This window comes from Muscardinus avellanarius (assembly GCF_963383645.1).
Source record: "Muscardinus avellanarius genome assembly, chromosome: 3".
Lineage (NCBI taxonomy): Eukaryota > Metazoa > Chordata > Mammalia > Rodentia > Gliridae > Muscardinus > Muscardinus avellanarius.
In genome coordinates, this window is record NC_137788.1 from 61,572,630 (window position 1) to 61,586,525 (window position 13,896).

Consider the following 13,896-nt stretch of genomic DNA (forward strand, 5'->3'; position numbering starts at 1 on the left):
TTCAATGGCACAGGCAACAGAAGAATATACAAACTCCCTAAAAAATAAAAGAAAATATTGTATATCCAAAGACAATGTAAACAGAGTTAAAAGTTACTAATAGAATTGGATAAAATATTTCCAAATGCTATATCTGAAGGTATATTAATATTCCAACTAGAAATCCTAAAAATTAACAACAATAAAGGCAAACAATACAACTTAGAGATAGGTAAAAGACTAACATAAATAATGAATCTCCACAGATAACCAATCTTAGTTGTCTGTTGGATGGAAACTCTTGTTTCTCTGGTTCTGGTGAGTGTTACCTATTTCTTCTTTGTAGTTAATCTCTTTGAGTATTTTCTCTAGCGCTGGTTTTGAAGACATAAATTCCTTCAGTTTCTGTTTGTCATGGAAGCTTCTTATTTCTCCATCTAATTTGATAGAAAGTTTTGCTGGATAGGAAATTTTTGGCTGGAAGTTGTTTTCTTTCAGAGTTTGGAATATGTTACTCCAAGCCCTTCTGGCTCTCATGACTTGGTTTGGGAAGTCTGGAGTGATTCTAATTGGTTTGCCTCTGAATGTCAGTTGGCCCTTTGTTTTTGTTGCCTTTAAGATTCTCTGCTTGGCTTCCACATTGGTCATTTTGACAATTATATGGCGTGGGGATCCTCTTCTCCGATCCTGTCTAAAGGGAGTTCTATAAGTTTCCTGGATCTGTGTATCAACCTCTTGCTCTATATTTGGAAAATTTTCTGCTATTACTTCCTTGAAGAGATTGTTGATCCCTTTGGTATCACTTTCTTTTCCCTCCTCTATTCCAATTATTCTTAGGTTAGCTCTCTTAAGATGGGCCCATATTTCTTCAATGTCAGATTCCTGCTGTTGGATATTTTTTTCTAGATTAGAAACTATGCATTCATTTTTGGATTGCTCATCTTCTAAGAGCGAGATTCTGTTCTCCATGTGGTCTAATCGGTTGTTTGTGCTTTGAATTGAGGCCTTTACTTCATTAATTGCATCCTTTATCTCTTTTTGGCTCTCTCTGAGTTCTTTTCGAAGCACCTCTATTATTTCTACAGTTATTTTCCTGATTTGATCTTCTAGAAATCTCTGATTTTCTGTTTTATCAGGTTCTGATGTTGTGGGGTTGTGCACATTCATTACTCCAGTGTTATTCCTCTTTCCCATGATTTTGGAGGTTTGTGCCTTCTCTGGGTTCTTCCCTTGGGTCACTATGGCTTCACTTAAGGTGCTCTGGATCTCGAGTCTGTATTATCTCAGACCCCACTACTCCTTTACTGGGTTGTATCACAGAGTCTCCGACCCAGGGAGTCGATAGAGGCTGCTTTAAACTATGGGGGGTGCCAGGTTGCACGTTCTCCTATGGTGTGATATCTCTGCCACCACCACTCCCTCACTGGGTCAAGTCCCAGGAGGCACAATACTGGGATTTCTCCTCTGTGGCCCGCAATTTGACTCACTGTTCTTGAGTACGTAGATGTAGCTGTACTGGACTGGTGAATTCACTGCTGCTGCCGCCGCCGGTGGCAATATGGCGCCTCTGCCACGCCCTCGGCCATGAGGCTGGCGTATTTTTTCTTCTCTGGTTTTGATTTCCACTCTGAATCCCTGCAGCGTGTGCTGAGCTCAGCCACTGGGAGCTTTAAATGCTGTCTGCGCCGAAAGATCCCGCCTGGCTGTTCCGCAGCGGCTCACCTGGCTTGCTGTAGCCGTCCGTTGAGTTCGCCGCTGCCGCCGGCAGTATGGCGCTGCTGCCGCGTCCTCGGGCGCGTGTGTCTCCTCTGTGGCCCTGAGCTCTGTTCTCAGTCCGCTTTCTCTCTGGAGCCTGGTGTTTTTTTTTTGTTTTTCTGGTGATGGTGTTTTCTGGCTATGAAAGGCGCTCTTTTTGTGGTAATGGAGATTGGTTGTTAGCGGGACTCTTAAGCCCCGCTTTTCTCGGTCGCCATCTTCCCGGAAGTCCCTAATGTAATACTTTGATTAAATAGTAGAATAATTAAATCAATTGGTTGGGGGAAAGGTTCTGATATAATCTTTCGATGATTCCTAGGTTTCAAATCACTTCCACCTAAAAGAGATGGTAAAATTTTAATGTTTGTCTCTAGAATTTAGATGTAAAGATAAACTGGATGATTAAAAATAAAACTAGAAATCCTAGGAAAGTCAGCTGTTACCTGTCATATACTTGCATATCTTTTATTTATCTTTTTGTTATTTTATTTTATTTTTTTTTGGTGGTACTGGGATTCCTGGAAGCCCTTATACCTCCGGGCTACACTCCCAGACCTATTTTATATGTTTTTTTATTTGGAAACAGGGTCTCTTAAGCCATCAAGCCTGGCTCCGAACCAGTGCCATCCTCCCATCTCTGCCTCCCAAGCGCGGGGACTACAAGCTGTGCCACCACGCCCAGCTTTTGTTATGTTTTGAAGACCAGCCATGTGCCCTTTGTCATCCACCCTCTCCAGGACTCCTATTAAGGAAGGATCAGATAGATTCCAAGGGTCTCTCACAAGCTTGAGGTGGCCTGTGCTCTCCCTTGAACATGTATTCTCACTTTTCTTTAATAAACCTCTGTCTTTGTCTTTGACCAGTTTTGCTGAAATTCTTTTGGCTAAGAAAGCCAGGAATTTCAGAGGACCTGGGATAAGTTTCCCTTTCCCAAACCAGGGAACTCCTTAGGACTCATTGGAACCAGTATTGGGAATGGCCTAGGAAGATGTTTCCCGGAGCCTAACTGGAGTCCCTGGGGACAGTTCCCCCAAATGGTAACAGTCACCCCCAAACTGTAACACTCATCATGATGATGAGGAGGTAGAAAGGAAGTAGGCAGATAGGGAAGAGGCCTCAGTAGAAAAACTTAATTTCCTGAGGGGTGACGAATACTAATTAACTTCCAAGGCTCCTAAAAAAGAGACCAGCTCTTCCAAGGTTCAGAGATAAGAATGACCAAAGCTTCACAAAACCATGTGTTTACTAATCGACAAACCCAGCAGACATCACTGGAGCAAGTCTGACACCCATACTGAAAGGAGACCCCTCAAAGGACATGCAAATACCCTATGCAAATTTTAAGAATTGCCTCTCACACTCCAATAGAAGACATGCAGACATATGTAAACTTCTAGACCAGTCACCAGGATGGTTACCCACTCTGGGAACCCCTCCCCACTGGGGAGCTTTTCTTCTCTCTCGCAGGTCACTTTAGCTTTGAGAGAAGGTGGGGTGCAATTGAAAGCACTTGGCCCGGGATACACTCGGGTAGTAACCTGAAGGCCTCTGCTGGACATCAAGGCCAACCAGGGCCCCTAGGGGTGACCTGCACTTCTTTTCTGGCAGATCACATGGACTTTGGGAGAAAGCAGCTTGCAACTGAAGGCATTTGGCTTGGGTTACCATCAAGTATTGTCCTGAAGGCTGCTGCTGGACATCAGAGTCCCGACAGCCCTTAGGGGTGTTCGGCTACTTTTCCCTATTCCCTGCCATTTCCAATAAACTTCTTACTCCCCTTTCTGTGGTCTGCGGGTGTCACTCTTCGCTCACCGCAGACAAGAATCCGGTAAGGAAACACCAGGTTTCTTCTCAAGAAACCCCATTTCAATGACCTGTGATGGAAACAGAAAGTTCTGTGCCATGTTCAAAATGTATCTCCCTCCAAGGCTGAGGTAGGATGGAAGAAATACAATACTAAGCAGAAAAGGAGACAAATTGGGAAGGAAAAGAAAATGAAGTTTTAAAACCTGGAAAGTTCTTAATCTCTAACCCAGCCTATAGGGTGTGTTCTGTTTTAGGCAGAAACCTCTGGAGAACCCACATTCTTAATCACAATCGTCCCTCTCCCCACCTGAGATTCCTGAAATCTTAGTAAACCAAGGCTTCTCAGAGGACAAAGAAGGACACCAGTCACCACTGTGTGACCCCACCTACCTCCTTATGGGGGTCTATAAAAGAATGAAAAAGCCACAAAGACTTGAGATGAGGTGAGCTTCAGTAGTCATGATATTACCCTAGGTGACCCCAAGGCACTAATGTTGGTCAGCCTGAGAACTAAGTTCATCACCAGGTACCCTGCTAGTCACACATAACTTCCTGTTTGGCTTCTGTAACTCCTGCTTATCTTGTACCTGCAGAGAAACAAAGGCCATTCAGAACTTTCTATCCTTAAAACAATTGAAAGGTGGACAATAGAAGGGACCCACATGGGTTGTTGAGCTCCTGCACAATGTTGTTCCTGGTGTCTGTACTTTCTGCTTAACTTGCACACCCACTGAAAGAAACTGTTGATTGTCCATTCTGGGGGAACTTAAATGCTTCACTCCTGAGCTTGTGATTTTGATGTATAAAAAGAGCCTTGGAAAATGGCTTGGGGCTGCACTCAGGACTAAACACCCTGCAGTGCAGTTACCAGCAGCCAGCTAACAAAGACTTTCTGTTTGGCTTGAACTAAGTCTGAGTGGTCTGCTTTGGTGGTCACTCAATAACAGACTCTCTTGCTCAGACACTCTTCTCCCCCCAACTTTAAGATGGCCTTCTTTCTCCCTCAATCCCTCACTTTTCTAAATAAAACCTCTTGTCTTTTTCTCTGCCTGTCATGTGCTTAAATTCTTTTCTGAATTTAAAAATAAATTGGATGTACATCATGTAAACAAAGAACCCTATGGAATTATCATGTTTTCCTTTGACAAGGCCACCAGCTTTCATGGAATATTAAGTCTGCTTTTATCTGTGTCCAACTGCTCTACTGAGTCTTCACTCCAAAGTAAGATCCGTTAAAATGAATTACTTTCTTGAAAACTAGCATAGTTTATTCCTTGAGGGCACTGGGGAGCAAAATGAATTTAGCATCCTGGCATGCAGCATGTAACTGCAAAAAAAAAATGCTGACAAACTGATAGGTTGGGTCCTCCTCCATTCCCCCATGGGACCTCGCAGAGGGGGTAGAAGACGAACCCTGGAAGCCAGAAGTGGAGATATCGCAAGAATCCAGGTGCCTTGAGACTCCAGGCATTGCAAGGCTGGCTCTAGAGGTCACAAGACTACAGATATCACGAGAGGACCGGTATTCTAGCCCCACCCCAAGACCCAGCTTTATAATACCCTGACTTCCTCTCCGCTACATGAATCTGCCGACTGACCGTGACCCTGCTTGACTGCATGGTTCTGCTGCTCTCTCATCGGTCCCTTCCCCCATGGGCAGCAGACCTCGCCCGAAGGCACCGATTTGATTAAAGCATAGCAGCTTTTGACAATCTGGTTGGTGTTTACCTCCTCTGTGACTCCCCAGCTCAATTCAACATCACACAAATGAGTGGAAAGCAGGACTCGGTGGCTCCCCTTGCCACAGAAAGGGTTCTGGGAGCAAGGTAGTTTTAGATTGCCAAAATCTAATCCTTCTCTTAAAGCTAAAAGGTTCTTGGGGAAATAAAATTAAAAATTAGTTACATTCATGGCCTGAAAGAGAGGGGAAAAAGTCCTAATTTATATTTGGTGCATATTTTGTGTGGAGGTAGTATCTGATCTAATCTGAAGAAAGTTTTTTTAAAAAGTATGATTTCATTGGGGACTGTAATTTTTGTTGTTGAATTTTGGTCCTGGGGATCAAACCCAGGGGCACTCTACACTGAGCTGCATCCCCAGCCCTTTTTTTGAAACAGGGTCTTGCTAAATTCTGATTTGCTAGCCTCGAATTTACGATCCTGTATTCGAGCTTCCTGTCTCTGCCTACCAAGCACTGGAATTACAGATGTGGGCTCACAACGAATGTAACCTTTATACTTACATTACTTACATGTCTGCAATGCACTCTTATCCAGAGACTGATAGAGCAATTTAAGTTAGCCATCTGGCTACCCATTTGCAGGCTTATCCGTCTCCTTCTTTAACTCCTCTAGTCCCCTTCTTCTCTCCTTGTTTTGCTTTCTTCTGCAACTTATTTGCTGTACCAAACATTGACCACAAACAAGGAAACATTTTACTGTTTTCAGATTGTTTCAGACATAGTCGTTTTTCGTTTTAAAAAATCAAATGCTTATTTTTAATTTTGATTGCCGTACTAGGGATGGAACCCAGGAGCATTCCACCTCCAAACTACACCCCAATCCTACTTTTTATTCTTTATTCTGAAACAGGGTTTCCTTAAGTTGCAAAGGGCCTCACTAAGTAGGCCCTGTTTGGTTTCCCATTAACATTTAAAAATAAGCTGGGCGTGGTGGTGCACGCTTGTAATACTAGCATTTGGGAGGCTGAGACAGGAGGATTGAGGTTCACAGACAGCCTCAGCTACTTGGTGGGGCCCTTAGCAACTCAGTGAGTTCCTGTTTCAAAAATAAAAAGACTAAAATGTAGGGCTGGGGGTGTAGCTTGGAGGTCCAGTGCCCCTGGGTTTCATCCCCAGTACTGCAAAATAAATATAAACAATTATAAATGAAGGCAGGGGGTACTTAAAAATAAACCTATTGTAATGAGCATTTGAAGCCGGACATGGTGGCACACATTTGTAATCCCAACATTTGGGAGGCTGAGACAGCAGGATTGCAGTTCTAGGACAGCCTCAGTTACTTAGTGAGGCCCTTTGCAACTCATTGAGACCTCAGGTACTTAGTGCGGCCCTCTGCAACTTAGTGAGACCCTGTTTCAAAATAAAGAATAATGTGATACTGGCTTCATAGAATATATTTGGGAGAGTTCCATTTTTTTTCTATTTCACAAAATAGATTGAGGAGTATATGTATTAGCTCTTCTATAAAGGCTTTATAGAATTCCTGGGCTTTTCTTTGATGGTAGGCTCTTATTGCTGTTTCAATCTCTTTGATTGTTATTGGTTGGTTGAAGTGTCCTATATCTTCTTGACTCAGTTTAGGAAGGTTGTATTTATCTAGAAAGTTGTCAATTTCCTCTAGATTTTCCATTTTGTTGGAGTATAGTTTTTCAGAGTAGTTTTGATAATTCTCTGGATTTCTACACTGCCAGTAGTAATATCTCCTTTTTCATCTCTTATCTTTGTAATTTGGGTTGATTCTCTCTCTTTTTTTAGTTAGGTTCGCTAGTGGTTTGTATATCTTGTTAATATTTTTTTTTGAGAAACCAGCTTTTGTTTTTGTTGATTTTCTGTATTTTTTTATTCTCTACTTCATTAATTTCTGCTCTGATTTTAATAATTTCCTGTCTTCTACTGGCTTTGGGTTTAAATTGTTAGAGGACTAATATCAAGAATATACAGAGAACTCAAAAAACTCAATTCTAAAAAAACAAATAATCCAATCAAAAAATGGGCAAGCAAACTAAATAGACACTTCATGAAAGAAGTAATTCAAATGGTCAATAAATGCATGAAAAATGCTCAACATCATTGGCAATCAGAGAGATACAAATCAAAAATACTCAGATTTCACCTAACTCCAACTAGAATGGCAACCATTCAAAACATAAACAACAAATGCTGGAGAGGATGTGGAAAAGTGGGAACTCTAAAACATTGTTGGTGGGATTGCAAATTAGTGCAACCACTTTGGAAAACAGTACGGAGAATCCTCAGAAGAATGGGAACAAATTTACCATTTGGTCTAGCAATACCACTTCTGGGTATCTACACCAAAGAAAGGAAACCAAACTACCAAACTAATGCATGTGTATCTATGTTCATAGCTGCACAATTCACCATTGCCAAACTATGAAACCAGCCAAGATGTCCATCAAAAGGTGAATGGATTGCAAAACTGTGGGCTATGTACACAATGGAATTTTACTCAGCCATTAAAAAAAACACAATTGCAGCATTTACAGAGATATGGATGGATCTTAAGGACATTATGCTAAGTGAGATTAGTCAGTTGCAAAAAGTAAGGAATCTGATGCTTTCCCTAATATGTGAAAGGGGTCATAGGAGGAACTCCAGGTGGAAAAGGAGATCCTATAGAGGAGCAAATAAGGCAACCTAACTGTGGGGATGGATGGGGGAGAAGGAAACTCTTTAAAGTGCACAACGTACTTACTCATATCATAGTAAATCACTAAACCAAGCATAAGAGGGAGGGATGGGGAGAGAGTGGGGTGGGGACTGGGTGGGGGCTGGCTGGGTGATGTGTGCATTTATGTCTACACAAGTTTTTGGCTTCGTTATGATGTATAAATACAATGCACCAGTAAAAAATTAAAAAAAAAATAGGGCAGAGGTGTAGCTTGAGGGTCGAATGCCCCTGTGTTCCATCCCCAACCCCCCCCCCACAGAGAGAGAGAGAGAGAGAGAGAGAGAGAGAGAGAGAGAGAGAGAGGTCTGAAGGTGTAGCCTGGAGGTAGAAAGCCCCTGGGTTTCATCCCTAGCACTGGAAAGAAAGAAAGAAAGAAAGAAAGAAAGAAAGAAAGAAAGAAAGAAAGAAAGAAAGAAAGAAAGAAAAGAAATAGGGTCTTGCTGAGCCTGTGATCCTCCTGTCTCAGCTTCTAAAGAACTGGGATTACAGCTGGGCATAATGGTGCATGCTTGTAATCCCAGTACTTGGGAGGCTAAGGCAGGAGAATCTTAGGTTCGCTGCCAGCCTCAGCAATTTAGTGAGGTTCTCAGCAAGTTAGTAAGACCCTGTTTCCAAATAAAATAGGCCTGGGCATGTAGCTCAGAGGTTGAAAGTCCCTGGGTATCACTCCTAGTACCTCAGAAGACCAAATAGCCAGGCGTGGTGGCGCACGTTTATAATCCCCACGCTTGGGAGGTGGAGACAGGAGGTACTTGCAGGTTCAAAGCCAGCCACTGGCTTAAGAGACCCTTTTTCTAATAATAATAATAATAATAATAATAATAATAATAATAATAATGTATAAAATAGGTCGGGGAGTTTAGCCCGGAGGTAGAAGGGCTTCCAGGAACCCCAGTACCACCAAATAAAAAAAAACTAAGATTACAGGCACATCCCACCAAGCCCAGCCTTTAATTATTTATTTAAAACATTTTTGGTTACTGCTTAGCATACCAGGCACATGGTATGTATTTAATTTCTAGGGTATGTTCCAATATAATTTATGGTCCAAATCAAGACAGCTTGAGAGCAAAAGGGATACTATTAGTAGTTATGTGAAAACAACAGATGCAAATTGGGACATAGGGTTAGGTTACCTGCATTTGTTTGTGAAATGGAATTAATTTATCCAGCGATCTCCTATTCATGATTTTAAACTTTTAGACATTTCCTAACCTCAGGAATATTTCTATTGGTGCATGAACAACTTCTACATAAATGCTTTGTCCTGAGACTGTGCTTTCTAAAACTATTAGAGGTCTCATGACTTCTTCTCTTTCTATGAGTCATTGTTTTTCCTTACTTAATTTATCTAATAATAAAATTAGGCAGCATCCCAGCCTGTCCAAAACTTTGAAAAACAGACTTCTCCAGAGGTGATTTTAATCAAGATATTTCAAATTGTACTCAAATTCCTGGATACTGGCTTCTGAACTACAAATCTTGGTCTTCAATAGGTAATTTGTAATTTGGAGTGGGAGAAATTAGTTTTAGCACTATAGTTTACTTGGCAGTTTTAAAAACTTTTATATTAACAAGCATACTGTATGTACTTTTTTGTCTGACTTTTTTCACTTGGTGTAATTACTTTTTGACTCATTTATTGTATATTTGCGTGTATAAGTACTTATTGCTTTTTACTGCAGGGAGTACTCAGTTGTACAGATATCTTTGCTTATCCTCATACTTGTTAGTGGACATTTGAATGTATACCTGTTTTGGATGTTACAAATAAATCTATGGTAATTCGTGCACAAGTCTTTGAGTAGATATATACTGGCATTTTCCTTGGGTGAATTCCTAGGCATAGAATGGCTGTGTCAGGTAGCTATGTGCTTAGTCTTAAGAAACTGTTAGTTGGGCATGTTGACATATGCCTGTGATCTCAGTACTTGGAAGGCTGAGACAGGAAGATTACAGGTTCAAGGGCAACCTCAGCAACATAGCTGAGACTTTGAGCAACCTAGCAAAATCTTGTTTCAAATAAAAAACGTAAAAAGGGTTAGGGATGTCGCTTAGTGATAGAACGCCACTGGGTTCAAACTCCAGTACAAAACAAAACAAAACAAAACAAAACAAAACAAAACAAAACAAAACAAAACACAAGCATAAACACTGCAAAACTGTCTTCAAAGGAATGTTACTCTCCTACAACTCAGTACATGAGAGTTTCACTCACTCTATATCCTTAACAACATTTAGTATGGAGAATGTTTGTAGGCATCCCAGTAGCTTCCTAGTTTTATCTCAGTACTGGGTTAATTTTTTTTTTTTTTTCAGTACTGAGAAGTGAACCCAGGGGCATTCTACCTCCAAGCTACACCCCAGCCTATTTTTTATTTTTTATTTTTTATTTTTATTTTTTATTTATTTATTTTTTGTGGTACTTGGGATGGAACCCAGAGGTATTCTACCTCCAAGCTACACTCCCAGCCCTATTTTTTATTCTTTATTTTGAAACAGGGTCTCACTAAGTTGCAGAGGGCCTCATCAAGTAGCCAAAGCAGGCCTCAAATCTGTGATCCTCCTGTCTCAGCCTCACAAGTACTGGGATTAAAAGGATGAGGCATCACTCTTGGCTAATATTAGATTGATTTACATTTCTTAATGACTAGAGGTGATGGCCATTTTTCATATGCTGATTTTCTATCTCTATAATTTTAATTCTAATGAGAAGGGATATTTTTTTTTCAGTCACAGGAAAAGTTTTAGTCAATTCCAGCTGCTGTAACAGAATTCCATTCAATAGGTGACTTAAACAACATTTTCTTTTTACAGTACTGAAGACTAGGAGTCTGAGATCAGGTTGCCAGCAAGATTGGGCTTTGGAAGAGGGTCCCTTTCTTGGTTTACAGAGCATCACCTTCTTAGTGTTGTAATCACATGAGAGAGAGGGAGGGAGAGAAGGGAAGGAGAGAGAGAGAGATGGAGATGTGATCTCTTCATCTTTTATAACAGCACTAATTTCATTAACAGGGCTCCATCCTCACTATCTCATCTAAACTGTTAATTACTTCCCAAAGGTCCCATCTCCAAGTACCATCACAATGGGGATTAGGGGTTCATATATGGATTTGGCGGGGAGAGATGCAAAATATTTATTGCATAGAAGGGAACTCAGAGAAATGATTACTAAGCAGAGAATTGAAGGATGAATTAGAATTTTCCTGGTTAAAAAAAGTTGTGTGTGGACATGCCTGTATGTACATATAAAATAAAGTAGTATACTGACTTTAAAGTCTTGGCATGAATTAATTTATTAGTAGTATTTTTTTTGTATGTGTGTGAGTATGTATGGTAGTGGGGATTGAACCCAAGGCCATTCTACCTCTGAGCTGCACCCTCATCCCTTTTTATTTTTATTTTGAAACAAGATCTTGCTAGGTTGCTGAGAGTATCTCTATTTGCTCTGGCTGGCTTCTATCCTTCAATCTTCCTGTTTCAGCCTCCTAAGTACTGGGATTACAGGCGTGTGCCACTGTGCTAGACTTATTAGATTGTTTTTACTACAGAATAGATAGGATAGTATCTGAGCATCGTCAAAACTTGGAACATTCTGGGAAAGTAGAGCCCCTGAAAGGAAGGTAGGCCTTCAGGGACAGGTGTAAAGGAGGTACGTGGACTGGGACATCACCTACTTCATTCCTATATTTTATCACTACTCTGACATTCTCTCATTTCAGACTCACAAGTGTCAAGTACTTGACAGGTCTGGGCCAAATACCCAGATATAATAGAAACTTGGCAATTTCATCATGGAAGTTATGGATATTTGTCTTCTAAAAAGGTAGGTCCAGTGACTTGTCCTTGAGTACCTGTTGGAGCTAATGACTATTAGGTTGGACAAAGGAAACCAATAGAATTCATTACAGGCTTCTGTTCCATTGCCTACAGCTCCTTGACATAAGAAGTACATGAATAATATCTCTAGGCCAGAGTAAACTCAGCTCAGCTCTTGAGCCAAGGATAAGGAGGAGAATGTAATTTCCATCTCGGTAAATTAAATTATCTGTATGTGCCTACCTGCTACATGCTTCTTCAGCTGGATCTGGTAGTGGATCCAGTGACCCTGAAAGAAGGAGCAAGAATTCTGTCCTTTGATTCACCATTTGCCCAAAGTTCCATCAGATATGCCATATGCCTTTTGAGTGGGCAGCTTAAGGCACAGATCACATTAGAGGCTTTTGCACTGAAACAAAGTTCCCATATGAATATTAGTAGTTAGTTAGGCCTTTCTTTAAAGCAGCAAATATAAATAGTATATACTTTTGAGAGAAATGCATTCTGGATGAAACACAAAAGTTGGCTGCTTACATAAATGCTTAGTTTATCCGAGAAGTCTGTAAAAAGAAAACAAGTAACCACTAAACATGATGACACAGAGCCAGATGGGGTGGTGCATGCCTGTAATCCCAGTACTTGGGAGGCTAAGACAGGGTGCAGATTTGAGGTCAGCCGCAGCAACTTAGTCAGATCCTGTTTCAAACTAAAACGGATAAAAAGGGCCAGGGGATAACTGAGAGGTAGAATGCCTCTGGGTTCAATCCCTAGTACCAAACAAACAATGAAAAAAACAACAACAAAAGACATGGTATGGTAAGCATTTTAACTTATGAATGCAAATCCAATTCACCAGTCTCTTAGGTAGAGCTAAGACCTTCTCTCCATTTACTCAGTAAGTGCTGATTAAATTCACTATTCTAGGTCTAGAATTAAGATACTAAGTGAGACAAATAAAATTCCCTATCCATATAAACTCAACAGGAATAAAATGGGTTATAGGACTCTTCCTATCGTCAAGATCCCTGCCAGCCAAGGTTACCACAACACATAAGTAACCGCTGCATTATAAATGCCTCAATTTGAGGACAAAGATAATTAAATGAACAATTACAATACCTACTATTTGGGTCCATATTAGAGATGTGAATGATGTATTATAAAAGCCCTCAAGGAAGTCACTAATGGTGCTTGTGAGAATTAAGGGCTCTTCATAGAGTAGGTCAAATTTAACATAATTTTGAACAGTTTGGAGAATTTGTTAGGAGAAGAGGAGAAAGATTGAGTGTCACATCCTCAAACAGAAATATCCTGAGAGTTCAGTAGTTTAAGACAGTGATTAGGTGCTTTTATATGCCAGGGCCTGTATAAAAGAGTAGAGACTTAAGGAGAAAATCATAGTTGGGTGTGGCAGAGCACACCTATAATCCCAGTACTTGGGAGGCTGAGAGAGGATCATAAGTTTGAGGCCAGTTTTAGCAATTTAGCAAGGCCCTCAGCAACATAGCAAGAACCTGTGTCAAAATAGAAATAAAATAGGGCTGGGGGTGCAGCTCAGTAGAATACCCCTGAGTTCAGTTTGCAATATCCCCCCAATTCAAAAAAAAAAAAAAGAAAAAAATCAAAGGATTAAATGAATGTTTTTTTTAATAGAGTGCTATTGCTTTTTATAGGATGCTATTATTTTTAAGTGAGTTCCTTTTTGTGTGTGTGTGTGTGGTACTAGAGATGGAACCCAGGGACATTCTACCTCTGAGCTACACCCCAGTCCTATTTTTTTTTATTCTTTATTTTTTTGAAACAGGGTCTCGCTGAGTTGCAAAGGGCCTTACTAAGTAGCCGAGGCTGTCCATGAATCTCCATCCTCCTGTCTCAGCCTCCCAAATGCTGGTATTATAAGTGTGTGCCACCACGCTGGCTTGGGAGTCCTTATCTTTCAGATATCCATATTAGTTTTATTTTGTAGTGCTGGGATTGAATTTAGGGCTTCACACATGCTAGGCAAGTGTTCTGCTGCCAAACTATAATCTCTAGCTCCCATACTAAATTTTATTTTTTTGTGTGTGGTGCTAGAAATTGAACCCAGGGGTATTGTACCTCTGAGCTG